This window comes from Moschus berezovskii, chromosome X, assembly GCF_049115385.1.
Source record: "Moschus berezovskii isolate FMDL1 chromosome X, NW_MosBer_1.0, whole genome shotgun sequence".
Lineage (NCBI taxonomy): Eukaryota > Metazoa > Chordata > Mammalia > Artiodactyla > Moschidae > Moschus > Moschus berezovskii.
In genome coordinates, this window is record NC_142488.1 from 93753324 (window position 1) to 93761593 (window position 8270).

The following is an 8270-nucleotide window of genomic DNA, read 5'->3' on the forward strand; positions in this document are numbered from 1 at the left end:
TTGAAGTCTATTTTTAGGCAGGTGTCCGCCTAAAAATATGAGAGTCAGGCTCTCTCATCTATGTTCTGAACAAGCTTCTCTTCCAGTCTCTCTCATTGAATGGCCAGGAACAGTTTCCCAGAATGCACTCCTTTCTGCTAAAACATCTGCTTGTTGTTTCTCCTTTTGCCAGCAACACTGCACAATCTTTGGCTATCTTCTGAGATCTCCTCTGAATCTGACTTGTGGGAGTTTTCTGGAGCTCCTCAAATGGATATCATCCAAAATGTAATACTGTTCATATTGGCTTCTGTTTCTTTCTTTTTTTTTTCCACAAGATCCCCAAATGGGAACACACAGATGATTTCAAGGAATCTATTATTCAAACTGACCTCATGCCCCTCCAATTGCCCTTTGGCTTCACTGCAAATAAAAGACTGAATAGTGACCATTAACAATATCTGTCCCAGTAATGGTCATCTCCATGACATCATAGCTATGAAAAGAACTGGAATCACAAATAGTACAAAGACTGGACTACCAATAAGTCATTCATCATCTGGATAAAATGAAAGTGGCATATGTCTGGAATTTGTAAAACACTCCATTTAGAACAGCACCCACACTGGTGATGGAATCTAAGAAAAGAATAAATATCATTTACTTCTCAGGAGCATCAGTGATCTAAAATACTCTCAAAAATAGTACCTTCTATCTTCTGTTCCGAGCCAGGCAGCCATTTCTCCTATTCGGCTCCCACTAAGTTTTCCTGAACTAGTGACAAATGAAGCAATTGTACTCCCCAAGACCTAACTTCATCATACATGAAACCATTTTAGTCATAGTTTAGCATTTACACACTGTCCATTTCTCAACTATATTAATGTATTCTACACATTCACCTAGTAAAGTGAGTTGGTACCAGGCATGGTATGAACTATTTACTCCATGGTCTTAGTCATGAAAATTTGACACAAAAGCTCTTAAAGGAACATATATTCCACCTTTTCTAAATGAAGAATGACTATTTTGGAGCTGGTTCACCCTCAACTCTGACTCTGAATTACGTCAACTCATCCTCACTCCACCAACAATTCATGGAGAAATTGTCATTGTATGTAACTGAAGGCAAATTTATGCATGTGTAAGCAAACGTACTTTCAAACTTCCAACCCTATATTTGACATGCAACTTTGAAATATTGACTGTTTTTCATCTTTGTAATTTTCAAGCCCAGATATATGGACTAAAAGGGATCTCAACCAGGTTGTGCGAACTGAAACCATCATGGCCCCTAGGGTGCTTGGAAAATATGTGTCAAGACCCGGTAGGAAAACAGATGGTCTAGGCATGCAGGGCTATATTGCAAGCCAGAGTCAGGTAGAAGAAGAGACACTATCAAGGTTCAGCCAGATATTCTCAGGCATTCACCTCCCTGCTGGTGACTTGGTGTTTGGCCTTATGCTATTTACCTATGTACTTAAACAGTAATTTGCCTTCTTGCATAGCTCTACCTCTGAAATTGTTAGTCTGGTAAAAGTGAAAGTGTTAGTCACTCAGGTATGTCCAACTCTTTGCAACCCTATGGACTGTAGCCTGCCAGGCTCCTCAGTCCATGGAGTTCTCCAGGCAAGAGTACAAGAGTGAGTAGCCATTCCCTTCTCCAGGGGATCTTCCCGGCCCAGGGATAAAACCTGGGTCTCCTGCATTGCAGGTGGATTCTTTACTATCTGAGCCAGAAGAAATCCTCAGTTCTAACTCTACTCTCCTAGAATTCTAAAAATGCTTTCTAGTTCTATACCTTTCATCTATTCACCCTGAATCAAATCCTTATTGCTACAATTTCTCTGGAAGCCCATGATTGCTCCCTCTGATTGATGAATGTGTTTTGGTGTTCTTTCAATTTGCCAGGTTGTTCTTCTTCAATTTGCCTCCCACATTTAAAACTGAAAGGCCTTTTATGAGAACTGAGATCTTTCTAACTTGCCCAGTGCTCAGTAGAAAGATCTTTCCAAAATGTACTGATTATCAATTACCGTCTAATGAGCTACTCTGCAACTTAGATATTTTGAACAAAAATAATTTACTTTCTTCATGAATCTGTAATTTTTGGCAGATCTTGGCAAGAATAACTTGCTCTATGATCTGTAAGCTGAGGTGACTCAACTGGGGACTGTAGGATCTACTTTAAAGATACTTCGTTTACATGGATGATAAGTAGCTACTAAAAGCTAACAGGTCTGTGAGCAAGAAGTCTTGGGTCTTTTCCACATGGGCCTTTCCATGACCTGCTTGGATTTTTCCACAGCACGATGGCCAAGTTATAAGAATGTGCTTCCTAACAGTAGTAAGGAAGTGAAAGCTATCAGTTTCTTAAAGACTAGGCCCAGAAACTGGCATAGTTTCATTTTCACTGTAATCTATTGGTCAAAGCCACCACATATCCTGGATACAAGAGGAAGAGACATAAATCCACACCTGTGGATGGGTAGAATATCAAACACTTTTAGGACCATGTTTTTTTTTAAATTGTCACACCAATGCAGCTTGAATGAAATTATTGTTTATATTTTTACCTTTTCAGTCTCACGATGTTTAACTGGAACAGAATTAAGTCCAAGACTTTCTGAATTATCATCCTTAAAATGTCCTTCATCTCTTACTTCATACAGATTTTTTTCAAAGATTGAGTCCTTATCCTATGTATTGCAAAGCTTAGTTATCAGGATCCTTTACAAATACAAATTTCCTCCCTAACATGTGCTTCTCTGGTCTAAGAATAACCTGTACATGCAAGAATTTTATAGAACAAAGGTAACGAAACATTTGATTCTATACCTTCCTGCCCACCTCTCTTCAAAAGATGATCACATAGTTACCAGCTATAAAGGAAACCATTTCTCAACCATCTTGCACATGCAGAGGCTTATTTCAGATATATTTACAAATTTATAAAGAATCATTTCAATGAAAGAACATTAGATATAGGGAGGGAATGTACAGGAGGTAGGGGTGTGTATGTGTGTGTGCGCGCGTGCACGTGCGCATGCGTGTATTCAGTCGCTCAGTTGAGTCTGACTCTTGCAACCGATGGACCGAAGCCTGCCAGGCTCCTCTGTCCATGGGATTCTCCAGGCAGGAATACTGGAATGGGTTGCCATTTCCTTCTCCAGGTGATCTTCCTGATCCAGGGATCAAAGCTGAGTCTCCTCCATCTCCTGAATTGGGAGGTGGATTCTTTACCACTAGCACAACAGTATGAACTTCAGCAAACCACTGAGACTTTTAGGGCATTCTGGAGTTTGGACTCAATGATCATTAAAGTCCTTTGAAGAGAATTAGGTAAAAATAAATACAACAATTCAACCCTGTGTAAAAGTACCATATAATATATTTGAGGAGACAGTGCAAGCAAAATAAAAATGAGTCATATAAGTACATTATAGAAAAAGGTCACTGATCTTTTTTGATTACCTTGAACTCAACCCACTCCTTCTCTAACAATAGGACCTTTCCATATGCAATTTCTATGCCTACCATGTTCTTCCTAGGCTCTACCCTCTCAACCTTGTTAATCGATACTCAAACTTCAGCGTTCAATTTAGTAATCAATTCTTCAGGAGGCATTCTCTGTGCTCGCCTCTACTTTTCTTACTCAAAGCCTTCCTTTTGTCAGCTATTCTCTTACAGGCATGTTCTTTTACTTCAGAGCAACAGTTGTTTCTGTCAGTAGTTGGCTGCTCTATTTAAGTGCCACCCCTATAAAAGCAAAGCCTGTGTCTGCTTGAGACAAACATTGTATTCCATGAAATCCGTACAGATTTGCAGACACTAGGCAGTAAAGAATTCGCCTGCAATGCAGGAGACTTGGATTTGATCCCTGGGTTGGGAAGATCCCCTGGAGGAGGCATGGAAACTCAGTCCAGTATTTTTTCCTGGAGAATCCCATGGACTGAGGAGTTTGGTGGATTACAAAGAGTCGGACATGACTGAAGTGACTGAGCACGCACACACAGCAAATTGAAGGAAGGAAATAAACAAGCCAGTGAGAGAGGGAGGTGAGGGGAGAAAGAAGGAAGAAAGGCAGAAGGGAAGGAGGGGAAGGCAGAGGTAATTAAAAATACAATATTACAGGAATACAAAGAAAGGAGAATTGCTGTGAACTAAAGTTTCAAACAAGAGTCTGGAGAGGAGATTTGAGTTGGACCTTGAAGGAGAAGATTCATATATGGTTGGAGTGAGGAATGGAAGTGGAGTAGAAGGAGGACATTCCAAAATGGTGGGGGGAAGGTATGAGCAAAGAAGGAAAGTTTTAGGAGAGGTTTAGAAAGTTTCTTTGTGATAAGTGGATAAAGAAGCTATGGTACATATATACAATGGACTATTACTCAGCCATAAAAAGAAATGCATTTGAGTCAGTTCTAATGAGGTGGATGAACACAGAGCCTATTATACAGAGGGAAGTAAGTCAGAAAGAGAAAAACAAATACTGTGTACTAATGCATCTAGTCCCATCACTTCAGTGTCAGACTTTATTTTTTGGGCTCCAAAATCACTGCAGATGCTGATTGCAGTCATGAAATTAAAAGCCGCTTACTCCTTGGAAGGAAAGTTATGACCAACCTAGATAGTATATTAAAAAGCAGAGACATTACTTTGCCAACAAAGGTCCATCTAGTCAAGGCTATGGTTTTTCCTGTGGTCAGGTATGGATGTGAGAGTTGGACTGTGAAGAAAGCTGAGCACCGAAGAATTGATGCTTTTGAACTGTGGTGTTGGAGAAGACTCTTGAGAGTCCCTTGGACTGCAAGGAGATCCAACCAGTCCATTCTAAAGGAGATCAGTCCTGGGTGTTCATTGGAAGAACTGATGCTAAAGCTGAAACTCCAATATTTTGGCCACCTGATGTGAAGAGCTGACTCATTGGAAAAGACCCTGATGCTGGGAAAGATTGAAGGTGGGAGGAGAAGGGGATGACAGAGGATGAGATGGTTGGATGGCATCACCGACTTGATGGACATGAGTTTGGGTAAACTTCGGGAGTTGGTGATGGAGAGGGAGGCCTGGCGTGCTGTGGTCCATGGGGTCGCAAAGAGTCAGACATGACTGAGTGACTGAACTGACCTGATGGATGAAGATCAAATTGCCAACATCCGTTGGATCATAGAAAAAGCAACCAAATTCCATAAGAAACTTCTATTTCTGCTTCACTGACTATGCTAAAGCCTTTGTGTGGTTCACAACAAACTGGGGGAGATTCTTAAAAAGATGGGAATACCAGGCCACCTTACCTCCCTCCTGAGGAACCTGTATGCAGGTCAGGAAGCAACAGTTAGAACCGGACATGGAACAACAGACTGGCTCCAAATTGGGAAAGGAGTATGTCAAGGCTATATATTGTCACATTGCTTATTTAACTGATATGAAGAGTACATCATGTGAAACACTGGGCTGGATGAAGCACAAGCTGGAATCAAGTTTGCCAGGAGAAATATCAACAACCTCAGATATGCAGATAACACCACTCAAATGGCAGAAAATGAAGAGGAACTAAAGAACCTCTTGATGAGGGTGATAGAGTGAAAAAGCTGCCTTAAGACTTAACATTCAAAAAAGGAAGATCATGGCATCCAGTCCCATTACTTCATGGTGAGTAGATGGGGAAAAAGTGCAAATAGTGACAGACTATTTTCTAGGGCTCCAAAATCACTGTGGACAGTGACTGCATCCATGAAATTAGAGGCGGCTTGCTCCTTGGAGGAAAAGCTATGAGAAACCTAGACAGCATATTAAAAAACAGAGACCATCACTTCACCAGCAAAGGTCTGTATAGTCAAAGCTATGATTTTTCCTAGTCATGTACTGATTTGAGAGTTGGACTATAAAGAAGGCTGAGCACCAAAGAAGTGACGCTTTTGAACTGTGATGCTGAAGAAGACTGTTGAGAATCCCTTGGACAGCAAGGAGATCAATCCAGTCAATCCTAAAGAAAATCAACCCTTAAAATTCATTGGAAGCACTGATGCTGAAGCTCCAATACTTTGGCCACTTGATGTAAAGAGCTGATTCATTGGAAAAGACCCTGATGCTGGGAAACATTGAAGGTAGGTGGAGAATGAGACAACAGAGGACAAGATGGTTGGATGGCATCATCAACTCAATGAACATGAGTTTGAGCATTTGTTTTTCAGTAGCTCAGTGTGTCCAACTCTGTGTGACCCCATGGACTGAAGCTCGCCACGCTTCCCTGTCCTTCAAACATGAGTTTGAGCAAGCTCGATGAGATGGTGAAGGGCAGAGAAGCCTGGTGTGGTGTGCTGCAGTCCATGGGGTCACAAACAGTAGGACATGACTAAGTGACTGCACAACAACAACAATGCATGATGTTATCATGTTCAATTTTAAATAACAAGTTTTAGAAGTAAGCCTCTAACTCATTCCATCATGCCGATGGTTTTTAGATCACTGTCCTGAAGAACACAAAGGCATTGACCAAGCTTAATCCTCCAGTATAGTGTCTTCTCTACATTTGGAAGTTCATACTTTAGTTTCAAAGATTTGTGGGGTTCTGATTTAGAATCTTAGGTTCTCAGATAAACTTGATGCTGCTGCTGCTGCTAAGTCACTTCAGTCGTGTCCGACTCTGTGTGACCCCATAGATGGAAGCCCACCAGGCTCCCCCGTCCCTGGGATTCTCCAGGCAAGAACACTGGAGTGGGTTGCCATTTCCTTCTCCAATGTGTGAAAGTGGAAAGTGAAAAGTGAAAGTGAAGTCGCTCAGTCGTGTCCGACCCTTAGTGACCCCACGGACTGCAGCCTACCAGGCTCCTCCATCCATGGGATTTTCTAGGCAATAGTACTGGAGTGGCTTGCCATTGCTAATGGTTGCCAAATGTAACACAGTTGGCTTCCTAGAAGGACCCACACGTTCTCTGAGTTACAGAATGGAATAACATGCATACTGTGATACAGAGGAAAAAATAGGACCTTCGAGACAAACTACTATACAAATCGGTCATGTATTCAAATTATTCTGGGCTCAGCTTTTTTGTCTCTAAAAGTGGGCTATTATTTCATGTGTTTTGAAGCTAATTAATAAAGATTCCTAGTATTCAATAAATATTATTTTTCTCTTCCTTAACATTGTAAAGTTTAGTGTACAGTTTTCATTTACTTGAAAGTCAATAACATGGCTTTTATAATATTTAAAATGCAATTAATCAACATGAATTAAGAAAAATTTTAACAAACATTTCTAAGCTATTAATATGCTAGACACCATTCTAGGTGTTAAATATTAACTCCATGACTAGAACAATTATAATTGTCCTTGAGTATGAAGTAAAATTCTTAATAAAGAAAACCCCTCCCTGGGTGATACATTGCAAACAATTCAGTTGTACCTTTCTATTAAATCAGCCAAATCATTTAGCCCAATCTTTCTTTGTCTGTATTTTTCTAGTACCACTAAAGAATTGTCTTGTTTGGGATTTCCTTCTTAAAAAAAAAAAGATTTTGTTTAGTCTGAAAACACCAAAATTATCATTAATACATTAAAGTTTTCTTTGCAGCATTTTACAAACCTCAAACAGCTGTGACTTTTGTTAAAAGCTTTAGTCTTTCCATTAATATTTGTACCTGATTAAACTTCAATGTAGGTGCACATGGCTTGGAATCACACTTTTATATTTCACATGCAGATTAGTGGCATGGGAATTTGCATAAATTTGTTATGCACTGCTGCAAAAGTGAATGCTCAAGCAACTTTTATTTTTATCTAATCAAATCACTGCTTAATGAAAAACGATTGACTGCTTTCAGAGGTGCACTGAGCTACACTCTGGGGATCACGACATTTACAATTCAGTGGGGGTTCCCTGCAAGCATTTGACTTCAGTGCTGCTCAAATACTACCGAAAACTCAGCCCTGTAAAACCAATCTGATCTACCCAGTTCATGGGGAAAGGGCTAGAGATAGATCTTTAAAAAAAAATCCCTTTATAGAATAAAACATGTAAAAGAAAGGCAGAGGGGGTCTGTAGCAGTGGCATCAATAGACACAGTTAAAAGCCTACTTGTAACCCAGAGGGAGGCTTAACAATCACTCTCTGTCCCAAAGCAAATGAGCCTTGGTACAATGAAATGAGAGACTAGAGAGATGAGAAATCTTTTTTGTTTTTTCATTTTCATTTTTCACATTCTTTCTGATCCATCCTACTTTATGGTGTGAGCGAATCTGGTCACTCTTTAATTCTATGTGAGCAGTTCACCACTGTCCCATCAAAGATGAT